The 12,681-nt window shown below is 33.0% G+C and overlaps 1 long non-coding RNA gene across 15 annotated transcripts; it reads left to right on the forward strand.

Moving 5' to 3' along the window:
• The first annotated feature begins 1,039 nt into the window (after window positions 1–1,039).
• On the forward strand, window positions 1,040–4,487 carry LOC118482906. Of its 15 annotated transcripts, none has more exons than XR_004869180.1 (9): window positions 1,041–1,559; window positions 1,736–1,893; window positions 1,963–2,266; window positions 2,457–2,525; window positions 2,614–2,759; window positions 2,862–3,294; window positions 3,409–3,506; window positions 3,604–3,729; window positions 3,819–4,487. It is a non-coding gene; the product is annotated as an uncharacterized LOC118482906 (long non-coding RNA). The 15 variants fall into 15 exon arrangements; XR_004869187.1 differs by having other exon boundaries at window positions 1,042–1,559; window positions 2,862–2,901; window positions 3,204–3,294; window positions 3,409–3,729; XR_004869174.1 differs by having other exon boundaries at window positions 1,040–1,559; window positions 3,409–3,729.
• The last annotated feature ends 8,194 nt before the right edge of the window (window positions 4,488–12,681 follow it).

Consider the following 12,681-nt stretch of genomic DNA (forward strand, 5'->3'; position numbering starts at 1 on the left):
GCCGATTTTCTTAGTATAAACACCCAAACTTTTCGGATCAAATCCAAGTGCAACCAATATCATCATTCACCTTTTTATCATACCATGAACCCATTTTCAACATCAAATATGTATAGTTCAACTCATAACAAGAAACATTCATGAACCAATTTCTTTTTCAAAACATTATGTATAACTCAACAACTTAATCATATTGTCACATAATCTCATCATACAAACATAATATGAACATTTTAACACTAAGCATTCAACCATAATCAACAAGAAATACTAACCGGTTGATGGGTTTCGAGGGTGTGTGTGTAAAGCTTCCAACCGGGTGTGTGTGTGAGCCGATCCAAGTCCAAATCCGAGAATGATGAAGTGTTTGTGTTCTAGAGTTTAAGTGAGAGAGAGAAGTAGGAGAGTGTGTGGGTGTAATGTTTCAACAAATGGTAACAAATAACTAAGGGTGGTTTATATATAGGCTAGTTCCAAGTGTGTGCACCCTTAGTGGGTTTCGAGTGGGGGTTTACGGCCCAAAGGCCCAACCGGCCAAAAGGTTCTCGGCCCAAAGGCCCATTCGGTCACTATTCACTCGAGACCTCATGGTCTCGAGTCGGGTTCTTTGTTGTTTCGTGTTGGGTTCTCGGTTCGCATATAACGCATACATAAATATACCAACGCACACATAATAAAGCACATATCACATAAAGGTTCACGTTATCATTAAGTTTAATCATTCAACTAATCACATAACGTACAAGCAAGTTACAACGAAAGGTTCTAAATTTCGAGTTGTCACAAATTTCTTGCTGGAAAACAGGCAAATCTGCCAGTCAATGTGTTATCCGTGTCATTCCTTGGGCATTCGGGTCATAATCAAGCTTTTAACGCGCCTGATGACTTGCCAAAAACCGTTGCACGAACCTTAAGCCAGGGGTCATCTCTTATGAGCATGGACTTTCATTCTGTTCAACAAACGTTACTTTTAGGTAATAAAAAATCTGACTTTTTTTTTTGGTTTTTTTATCGTGTCTTGAAGTTTTGATACTGATTTTCGGCTAGAAGATTGTGAAAAGGAGCTTAGGATGCAGTAGCGGAAGCTATGGATTCAGCATTGGTTTATGCTGATGCTGAAAAACAAATGAGGCATGAAAAACATTACAGATACGTTAGCACTCACGATGTCGCGTATTGGGCCCGTAGCTTTTGGCAAGATCTCGAGCGATCATGCCGGGATCATGTGAGGAGAGGGTGTTGGGGTATCGGGTTTGGGTTAGGGTTCCGCGTTGTTGCATTAGATCCGAATTTCCGAAAACTTTTGATCGAACGTATTGTTTCTTCTTACAAACGGACAAAAAAAGTGCCATTTTGTTGGATTACGATGGTACCATGACGCTGCAGAGTTCAATCAGCACGGGCCCGAATTCAGAAGTTATAGAAATAGTGAATAGTTTGTGTCAAGACCCGAAAAATGTTGTTTTTATCGTTAGCGGGAAGGACCGTGTTACATTGACCGAATGGTTTTCTTCGTGTGAAAAATTGGGCGTTGCAGCTGAGCATGGTTATTTCTTTAGGTACAAATCTGCACTTTCAAACCTTCAATTTGAGTTCATTTTCTTTGTCTGTGCTTGGCGATCCTTCTTTTCTTTGTTTGCTTAGAATGAGAAGATGATCTACAAAATGAAAGATTGATCTTCAGCTTCATATATTATTATTATTAACACAAGTGTTGTTTCTTTTTGCCCTGTAGATGTCGGATCCATTAACAGCCCTAATGCACGCAGTGCAAGTCATGAACTAACCCACTCTGCAATCCCTTTGGAACGCAACATTGATGTCAACTAACCCTAATCGGCCCTCCCATCAGTGGTGAATGAAGAGATTTAGGATTTCTCCGGTGAGTTCAAGGTAAGGGAATTCTTAGCATGTGTGTGTCTATTTACATACAACTAAACTTATCTCTGACGTTTATTTCAGATGCAAAAGTTGAGTGATTTTAATCGGACGCCAAAGAAGGTTTCCTATTGTAGTTCCTTCCTAGCCGTCGCCATCACCATTAGCTCCATATCCGCCCTCAATCATGGCCATCCAGTTCTCCACAATCGATGATTCTACAATCTACATACTGTAATTTCATTTTCAATTAACCCATCTACGATTAAAGCTCATCCGAATGGGGATTTTCACCTCAAGAATGAAGGAGCTCTTTGTGGTTCCGGCAACCGAGACGAGACCAAAAGTGGCACGAGACTTCGGGCAACTGTACTGTAAATAAATTGAGGTAACCCTTTTTGTTTTGTGGCATATAAAGTTAGCATATGAGATTACATACAACTATATGAAGTTTAATAATGGATTGTAAGCCCTACTGATTATGTAATCTATTGCTCTTCAATTTTAGATGCACATTTGAATGTGGTTTATTTAGTCAATTAGTTGCTATTATTTCACATATTATGTTTTTTTGAAAGGTCATGAATCATGACGGGAGTAGCAGAACAGGGTATTCCTTCCTTCTAATGACCTCCTTTTTCTTTAAGGTATATATCTGATCACATATCATGTTACATTTTTTTAAAATGGTAGTTTTTGGTTATATATATGCTGAAAATAATGGGATTATAATAGGTTTAAATCACATGTTTTGTATCTCACATTGAGAAGGCTCTCAATTTAAAACTTTTTGATGGATGTATGCATATTACTACTGCTTTGAGCACATGGATAACATTGCTTATAAAGTAGAGGCCAGATAATGATAGGCTTTGCACCAGGTTAGACCAGTTATCTTTTCTTTTTCTTTCTTTTACTTTTTACAAAATGGGTAGGTTGCTATGTAACACTATTTCTTAATATTTGTTCAATACATCATGTAGGTTCTTACTTCTTTGTAAATATATGTGAAGCTTCATAAAGGTACTTAGAATGGTGTGGATGTTGCTATTAAACTTATGAAAAAACAAAGAATAAATTGTTAATTTCAAACGACTATTTTTCATATTCATAATTTCTAATGATCAATTTACATTGGTAATGAAAAGAAATAAGTTAATAAAAATTAAGAGACACTCTAAAATTCCTAATGTATATATGTTATATTAATACTAATATTTTTTTCCAACATCACAATAAGAGTTATAAGCTTACAATACTTTCTACAAGTATATCATAAGAAAGAGGCTGAAGAAATTATATTGTTGGTCAAATCGATGCAAAAGTTGAAGTCGGAGTCATCATCGCTTCTTGACGGTGATAACCACCGTAGTCACCGGGACCAAGGTCTACCACTGTTATCTCTGTAGTTCTCAGGTACGTCTATCTCTCCTTTCTCATCGTCGTCCAGTCAAGTGTGTACGTTGTTTTAGAAGCTGCTTCTTTTTCCTTTCTACCACATGTCTTTTCTTGCACCATACTTGAATTCAGGTCTAAAACAATATACAAATACATCTTTGTGGAAGAAAGGAAGAAAGAGAAAGAGAAAGGACGTGTCTCCGCTTAATTGGTTTTGAGCAAGCTTTCTGGTGATTGAACTCCAAATGCTACTAAGGTTTGTGATTGATCTGCGGCGGATGAAGTGAAAGTGATTTTTTTTTTTTTTTTGCTTTGAAACTCATACAGATTTGAAGTACATGCTATTATTTGCGATTGCGAAACCCTAACTTTGATCTCTCTTTACATCTTCGCTTGATGAAAGTGAAGCAGAGTTGCATTAGGGTTTCATGGTGGGTGATAGCAACGGCAAAGGTAGTTCATAGGTAGACGAGGTCAAGAAGAGTAACACTCAATAATATTGAAATTTTAACACACTAAAGCTTTTTTGTGTGATTTTGTAGGAAGAAAAAGTGGAATGATTTGCTTGTGGATCACTACAAGGAGAAGAATAGAGTAACCGAGAGAGAATCTAAATAGATAATGACCGAAAAGACTTGCAACTCAGAAGATGAAGAGGATGGTTGTGTTACTTAATTTTCTAAATACGTCAACAATGTCACGAGAAGGCACGTAACTTTATCCAAATTTTTCTTTCTTTTGTTTTTTTCAATTGCAATGATATAAGATGTTTTTTCATTGATATCATTGATAACATGTAAGCTAATGAGTTTAATTTTGTAGATGATTAAACTAAGTGATTTCTATGTCGTTTTCCTTACGGTGTGCTGGAGACTTCGGGTAAACAAAAACGGGAAAGGTCTTTCAGAACAGGAACGTTTTGGTTGTCAACTTGGTGGAGGATACCAAAGATAATACTTTTTGGTTGATGAGGACTAGAGCCAAGAGAAAGCTTCTGACATAGGACAATTGGAAACACTTTGTTTTTTGTGTTGCTTTTAGTTTTCATTTGTATGTGTTGCTCCTTGCTAAGGTTCAGCTTTTTTGTTTGGCAATAAAGTTCCGTTTTGTTGGTAAAAAAACGACTCAACTAAGTGATGAAGATCTATCCCATTGAGATATTGCTTTCTCATATATTGGTGAGATTTTATATGATATTTTGTTTTCACTGATTTGTTGGAAAAGGATTTGTGGTTATGTATAACTTTCCAAACAAGGATCATTTATGTTTGATTAATTTGTGTTTCATATATTGAATATCTTTGAAGCTGGAAGCATATTGTTTATCTACAAACAGTGACAATCTTATCCTTCAAAGCTTGATAATGTTAAACATAATTTGTTGTCTTATGGAACCCTTATGGAAATCTTTGAACCTTAATAAAATTACGCTTTCGTGTCATGATAAAATCACTCTTTCATCTCATGACACGATTTGGCTCTTTTCTAAAATGGGTCAAATAGTATCAAAGTCGCTCAAAGTGTTTTTTAGTAGGTTGATTTGGGTACTTATAAATGGGTTGATTTGGGTCATATTAATCTTTTCAAACTTGGCAAATAAAAATGTGTCGACTTAAATAATGTTTGTTCTCTCAAACTGGTGCCACCTTATTTGAACTTATTTGAACTCATTTTTATGTCCTAACACATACTGTCTTTAATATTGTTTTATAAAGATATGTAACTAACCGCAAAGAATTTAAATGATATATTATAATATGTTTTTTAGTATTTGATTTCGATCGTTATTAAACATTCCCGTGTATTCACACAGGTCTTACAACTAGTACTAATTATAAAAAAATTGGACACGTGTCACTTTCTGGTGCTCCCTCATCTTATTTCCTATTTATCTTTCATATTAAATAATAATAATTTTAAACAAAAATATTAGATAAGAATAAATATTTAGATAAGGATAAAACTTTTTTGTGCTTTCTCACCTTATTTTTCTATTTATCTCTCATATTAAATAATAATAATAATTTTAAACAAAAATATTAGATAAGAATAAATATTTAGATAAGGATAAACATTTGTTTTTATTATGATCATGTTAAATAATAATAATAATAATAATAATAATAATAATAATAATTTTAAACAAAAAATTAGATAAGAATATAAACGTTTATTTTTATTATGGTCATATTAAATAATAATAACAATTTCAAACAAAAATATTAGTTAAGAATACATATTTAACAAGGTAAAATGTTATAATAAGTAAATAGTACATTAAAGTTCATTTTTAAAATATAAATATTGACGACTGTATGCATTAACATATGACATTATATTTTATTAAACTTGTGCAATATATGAGTTTTTTAAAGATATATTTTTCATTATTAATTATATAAAATTACATTTATGCAAAATAAAAAAAACAAAGTAAAATGTTATAATAAATAAACAGTACATCAATGTTCACTTTTATTCAACACGTGCAATATACGAGTTTTTTTTAAACATATATTTTTATTATTTATTATATAAAATTATATTTATGCAACCCGTGTAATACACGGGGTTTTAACCTAGTATATACATTATATATATATATATACACACACATTATATATATATATACATTATATATATATGAGTGGGGATCCTACGGAAAGTGTGTTTTTCCTAAAAAGTGTAAAAAGTCATAAAACACAATAATTTCAGGCATAAAACACACCTAAAACTCACAAATAATAGAATGAATATTACTAAAACACCATATTCAAACTCTAATAGTCCATAAAAACTTCAAACACACCATCGTAGAACTATGAATATAAAACACACAATGCTAAACAACATAAAACACAATAATATTTGTCATTCCACAATCAGAGCCTTAACATCTAAAACACAACACAAAACTCACATACATGATGTTTTAATAATCTTCATCATATTATTTGTGGGTTTTTGGTGTGTATTATGGTTGACATTATGGTGTTTTATGATTTTTTACACTTTTTAGGAAATTTGGACTTTCTGGCCAACTCCTATCCATATATATATATATACATTATACATATATATATATATATATATATAATGAGTAACATGTTTGCGTTATTATATGTTGTACTTTTTGCATAAAATGTTTTATTGGCATTGTGATATGGTACTTTAAGGGTTAATGTTTGCATATTTGCTTTTGATTTTTTATTTTTGACATATGGTCGTTTTTGTTTGGGTTTTATGTGATGCGAGTTTCCCCACGTCTTTTCCGAAATATCACCTAAAGCATTACAAACCCTCCCAGTTGCCTCCTTCCCTCAATTTCATCTCTCCACACACCCATGATCATCACCTGGCTGACAATCCCTCGAACCTACCAGTCCACCACCAGCCCTGGCGGCATAAACCCTACTTGGTAGTCTAAGCGGTTGTGGTTACGAACCAATGATAGTGTTAGGGTTTTCATGTGAAACGGCGGTGGGTGGTGTTCTAATGGCTATAGGGGTGTTTTCCGGTGGTAAAAAGGATTCAAATTCTGATTTCGGTGGCTAGGTGTAATCCGACAACCATTAATTCTTATTTTTGTTCTGTGTAGTCTTTTAAATTCGTTTTCTTATCGTCGTTGTGTTGTTTGCATTTTGTTGTTGAGTGAAATTAAACGGTTAAATAGTCGATTAGTTGATGTTATGGTATAGATGTTTTATTAGAACAGTTGTGCTAGGATTTTGTTCAAGGAGTGTGGCTTAAATTGTTGATTAGTTGATGTTAGCGGTAACTTTGGTGTCTTTAATCAACTTAATGAGTTTCACATTGATATTAGGTGAGGAGGGAAAAATTAATGAAATAATGAAATTCCTTCCAACAAGATTAGTTATTGAATTAAAATTGATTAGTGAGTTTGATTTCAAAATCCCGAATTTGTACATGATACATTGAATCTGTCTCATATCTTTTGATTATTTTTAAGGTCATAGGCAAAGCGGATATGTTGGATGAAATCATTAACTATGTACAATCGTTATAGCAACAAATCGAGTTATGATGATAAAAAATAATATCTTTTATTTGTTGTTTCTTTAAAAATAAAACTTTTTTTGAAATAAAGGTTTGATTTATGTCTTTTTTTGTCAATGAAAATGGATTTTAACCTTGAATGATGCTTAGCAAAAGATGTAAGGTGTTTTTTTATGATATGTTACGAGATATTAATCAAATTTCACTATTGTTAAATCTAGATTATTCAAAAAATTTTGAGAAGTGTGACCACTTGAGATTCAATGTTATGAAACTTTTGTAAAAAAAAATTGAACAACAAAATATATTATTAAACGGTTCTCCATGCGGACGGAGTAGTCCAGTTGTGGAACTAGTTGATGTGGACACCACGTCAAAAATTCTACACAATTGGCACACCATGTCAACACCTGTAACTTGTTTTGCAATTTCATGGTCGATTTATTAAAACTATCGGATTAGTACAATGAATGGTTAAAATAACAATGCTCATTTATGGTCAATTTTTTTTAAACCATTGGATCTTCAAGTCAACTTTTACTTCGTTCCACTCGCCTTTATTAGTAGGGGCAGATCTACCTCGAAGAGGCCGGGTTCACACGAACCCCCTATGTTTTGAATTATTAATGAGAATCTATATATAAAATCTAGGATGAATCATAAATAAAATATGTTACCATAACTGTCACACCCTCAAAATCCACTTACGGGGTTTCACCGCGAAACGTATGACAAACCAGGATGTAAGACACCATTCATATCGAATGACATCTATATGAGAAAAAAATTAGTTTTACCAAAACCAACAGTTCAAAATAATGCGGAAGCGTAATAAATGTAAAGTAGCAACGTGCATCAAAACAAACGCCGAATCCAACATAAAATAATTGAAATAATGCAATGATACGAAATAAAAATGTTTTAACACCATACAGTGCACCTAACCGTGGCAAGTACCTTAGCGACCTGAGGAGAGCACGTAAGAAACAAGTGTCAGCCATTAATGATGAGTGAGTTCACATATACAGTTTACAGATATAGCATGTTCCATTTATGCAAGTTACCACTATTAGTATTCAACAAGAACAGTAAATATTAGTATTTAATAGTTTATTGTCATATTTGTAGGTAGCTAACCTGTGTTACATCACGAAAGCGTTCGAAACCGAAGGTGACTGTTGTTGCTTTTGTTTGCCAGGTCTATCACTGACCATGGCGGTAGGTTAGGCTAATTCTACAACATTGACCATTACCAGTCTAGCTAGCGCGACTAGCTCGGTGGGGTTTGTCGAGCCCAGTAGTACTACTCAAAATTCCCCCGCTATTAATCCTAATACTAATGATCCGAGGTTTACAAGGACTTTATGTGATAATGATACTTTGTGACCATAACAATATAACAACGTACTTTTAAATAAAAGCGTTAAACCTTATAACGGATAGGCATTACATTACCGTAATGTGCTCGTGTTACCTTCCCTAGGTTTCAACAATGTTTAAATGTAGGGACCATGAACTCACCTTCGTATTGCTCGGTAAGATTAAGATTACGTGTATGCAAGCTCGGATGATCAACGACGCCCTATTATAGTTACAAGGGGTTATCAGTGATTGTTTATGCAATCATGTAAGTCCTACACGTATCTAGCAACTAGCACGCAACACGTAATCACATAGCACTCCTATTATATGGTTTCATACACTTGTTCACAACCTATCCTACGATATGATATATGACACTTATACAATTATCAAACAAGCACGGATAGTAAAAGTAGCAAGTTTGGTTCTTATACGTTCATGATTCATGTATAACAAATTTACTGAAAATAGGTTGTTTTAGAAGACTCGTTTAACCTACTTACAGAGCTCCAAAAATTATGATATTTTATATGACATACCCCTCGGTGTGCATGGCCTTGTGTTTAAATTTTAGGAACTAACTCTTTACCGAAATAAATTAGAAAAATCATTTACTATGCAGTGACCAGATTTGTCACTTTCTGACTGCAGCTTACAGAAAAATTCATTTAAAAATTCCTGCTTACCCGATTGATGCGAGTCCACTTGGAGATTCGTTTAAACACCTATGATCATCCACTGTATAAATTTCATGGCCGAACTTAAGGTATTCATCGAAATATGATTTAAAACACAACACACAAATTCTACAGAAAAATGCAGTTTTGACCACAGAAATGAAATAATTCTTTTAAAATAGAAAACGACATCCAAAAATTGTGATTCCAACGCCATTTGAAGCGTATTTTGAAATACTAAGTTTTGGACTCAAGGAAATCTAGTTTTCGTTATGTTACGACCCGGTTACAACCAACTGAAATCGGCTGTAACTATTAGATAGCTTCATGTTTTCGTTACCCAAATCCCGTAAACATTATTTAGTGAACCAACGTCATACAAACATCAATCACAGTAGGTTATATGTCACTTTCATCAGATTTAACATACTAAACTCTAAGATCATCAAGATTATTAGCCCTAACTAACCATCATGTGTCTATGCAAACCAAACGATCATACCAATATTATAATATTATACGTGATATTCATGCATCCTACACTACGAGTAACTTTGTAAGCATCAAGATCGTCATAGGAATACACAAACACAACCATCGTAAGTTGGTTAAACAACAGACGACACACATATAAACATCTCGAATATATAACATAATGAAAGAAACATGACAAGTTTGACATCTGTGCTTATGTAATCATTGTACAACTCCGAAAAATTCAAATATCAATAAAACAATGAGTTTTGATCCCAATATTTGTTTACTTATGTTTGACATTTTGCACATTTTGATTTTGTTCGATTTCAAACTCTTAAACGCTTTCTAAAAAGTTATACGCAAACTGATGCGTAAACGTAATCAGTTTAACGTGACATACACTCCGGAATAGCAACATAAGCTTAACATACCTTAAATAACCTTTACATAACTTAGAAATAAGTTTTAAAGGGTTTGGTATGGCAAAAACAAGTTTATTCGATCACAAATAACAAAGTGAAGATCACTAAAACACAATATCCAACCCTTGCAGTCCATAAAAACTTCATACGCACCATTGTAGAACTATGAACATAAAACACAACATGATAATCAACATAAAACACATTAATGTTAGTCATTCGATAATTAAAGCTTTATCATCCAAAACACAACACAAAACTCACATGTATGGCGTTTTAGTAATCTTTACTTTGTTATTTGTGGGTTTTGAGTGTATTTTATGATTGACATTATGGTGTTTTATGACTTCTTACACTTTGTAGGAAATATGTACTTTGTAGCAAACTCCCACCCTATATATATATATATATATATACATATAGGCTAGGGTGAGGTTCTAGAGTGAACACTAGTGTATTTGCGACCTGAGTGAACAAATTCTGGCCATTGATTTAGACACGTGTATGGCTAGGATGTCATCATCAAATCGTAAAACACACTAGTGTATTTCATCATCAAATCCTGGCTATTGATTTACACATGTGTATGGTCAGGATTAGTTCGCTCAGTTCGCAAATACACTAGTGTTCACTCTTGAACTTAATCCTATATATATATATATATATAATTAAAAAAAATCATATTAATATCCACGTCATCATCCACATAATGAACCAACTCATTTTTTACACATCAACGTCCACATCATAAAAAACTAACCCAGTTACAAAAGGATCGATGAGGGCCAAAATCTTACAAGTTAGGATTTTCAGAGGGAATTTTTGAAGTTGAGATTATTATCGGCCAACTGGTGAAACTTTGGATTATTAAAATCCAATAACCCTTATTTTAGATGTTTGTGTTTTTCAATAGAAAAGATAACAAGTACTTAACTGATACTGGTTTTGTTTATATAAATCTACAAATCCGGAATCATGTTTAGTTTTTATGTGTCTAACAAGATTTTTGAACATGTATAAATTTTATAAGTCTTTATCAGGTTCAAGCCATAAACACGACTCCTTTACAACCCACCTTTTATTGCTCTCGCATTTAAGTTTATGTTATAAAGGGTGTTTACTTCATTAAAGGCATGTTTGGCTAAGCTTTTTTGAAACCACTTACTGACTTATTGGCTTTTTGAAAAGTCATAAGCTCTCAAATGATGTTTGCCAATAAGGGTGTATGTGAGGGGAAAAGTGACTTTTTCAAAAAGTCACTCCATACTGACTTTTTTAAAAAGTCACTCCATACTGACTTTTCCAAAAAGTCAATAAGGAGTTTTATAAGCACTCCCAAACACTCTCTACTTTAAAGTTTTTATCCAACCCTTAAACCTCAATAAGGTTATTTTTCTCTTTCTTTAGCGAGTGTACGAGTTCTAGTACTATACTCCTACCATCGTAATGTGCGGGGTACAATGCTAAAATTATCATACAGTTCCTGAACTTCAAGTTAGTTATTCTCTTCTTTTACAGTTATACCGAGCGTCAATATTATATTGACACCGCCGCAACGCACGGGTAAACCCTAGATATTATAAAAAAAAACTTAAGTTGATTCAAAAATCACAAACTCTTGACAATTGTATTCATTAACTAATTGGCGTTGAATTAATTGTTTTTATGTCACATAGATAATTGTTTTGGCGTTATACCGTTTCTCTGGTCAATTTTTTTGGCGTTTTGTGGCGTTGTATAATAATTCACTACGAGTAATTAATATTTTCATAAGATTACAATAAGACCAAATGTTTTTATGGCATTTAGTCAATTTTTTTTGACGTTTAATACATTGACAAGGTGCTTTGCCAGCACCCGTTCTCACAGTTTTCATACTACTAGCGTTTTGGTGTTTGTAGTTTTTGGCGTTTTATATAATAATGTATTTTATTTGTAGAGAATTAGATAACAAACAACATATAATTTGATAACAAAACAATATAAAATGAAACAGAAAAAAAATTAAAAATGGTAATCTAAATTCTCATCCAAATCTTCATTGTCATCATCCTCTTCTTCTTGAATTTGTTTTGGCGTTTTGAACCTTTGAATACCTTAGCTAGATGCCAACTTTCCTACATAAACCCCGTCTTTTAGACGGAGCTCGTTAGTGGCATCCTGTTTTTTGTGTGATATTCTAGTTTGGTGGCATGTCATTAAAGATCAACCCTTGCTTGATGCTATTTATGATAATAGAGTCCAAAATAGCATTTTACACTTGTGTTGATCCCTTCATGCCATGCATATTATAACGCCCTGCGTTTTCATACTTTCTATATTAAAAAAAAAAAAAACGTTGTTCGTATTCCTATTTTTGGAAAACTTTGTATTCTCGTATTCGTTATAATTGTCGAAAAATCTTTATTTTTTTTATTTCAGTCGTTATAAAAAATGGTTATTTATTCATG

The sequence above is a fragment of the Helianthus annuus genome, chromosome 10 (genome assembly GCF_002127325.2).
Source record: "Helianthus annuus cultivar XRQ/B chromosome 10, HanXRQr2.0-SUNRISE, whole genome shotgun sequence".
NCBI classification, from domain to species: Eukaryota; Viridiplantae; Streptophyta; class Magnoliopsida; order Asterales; family Asteraceae; genus Helianthus; species Helianthus annuus.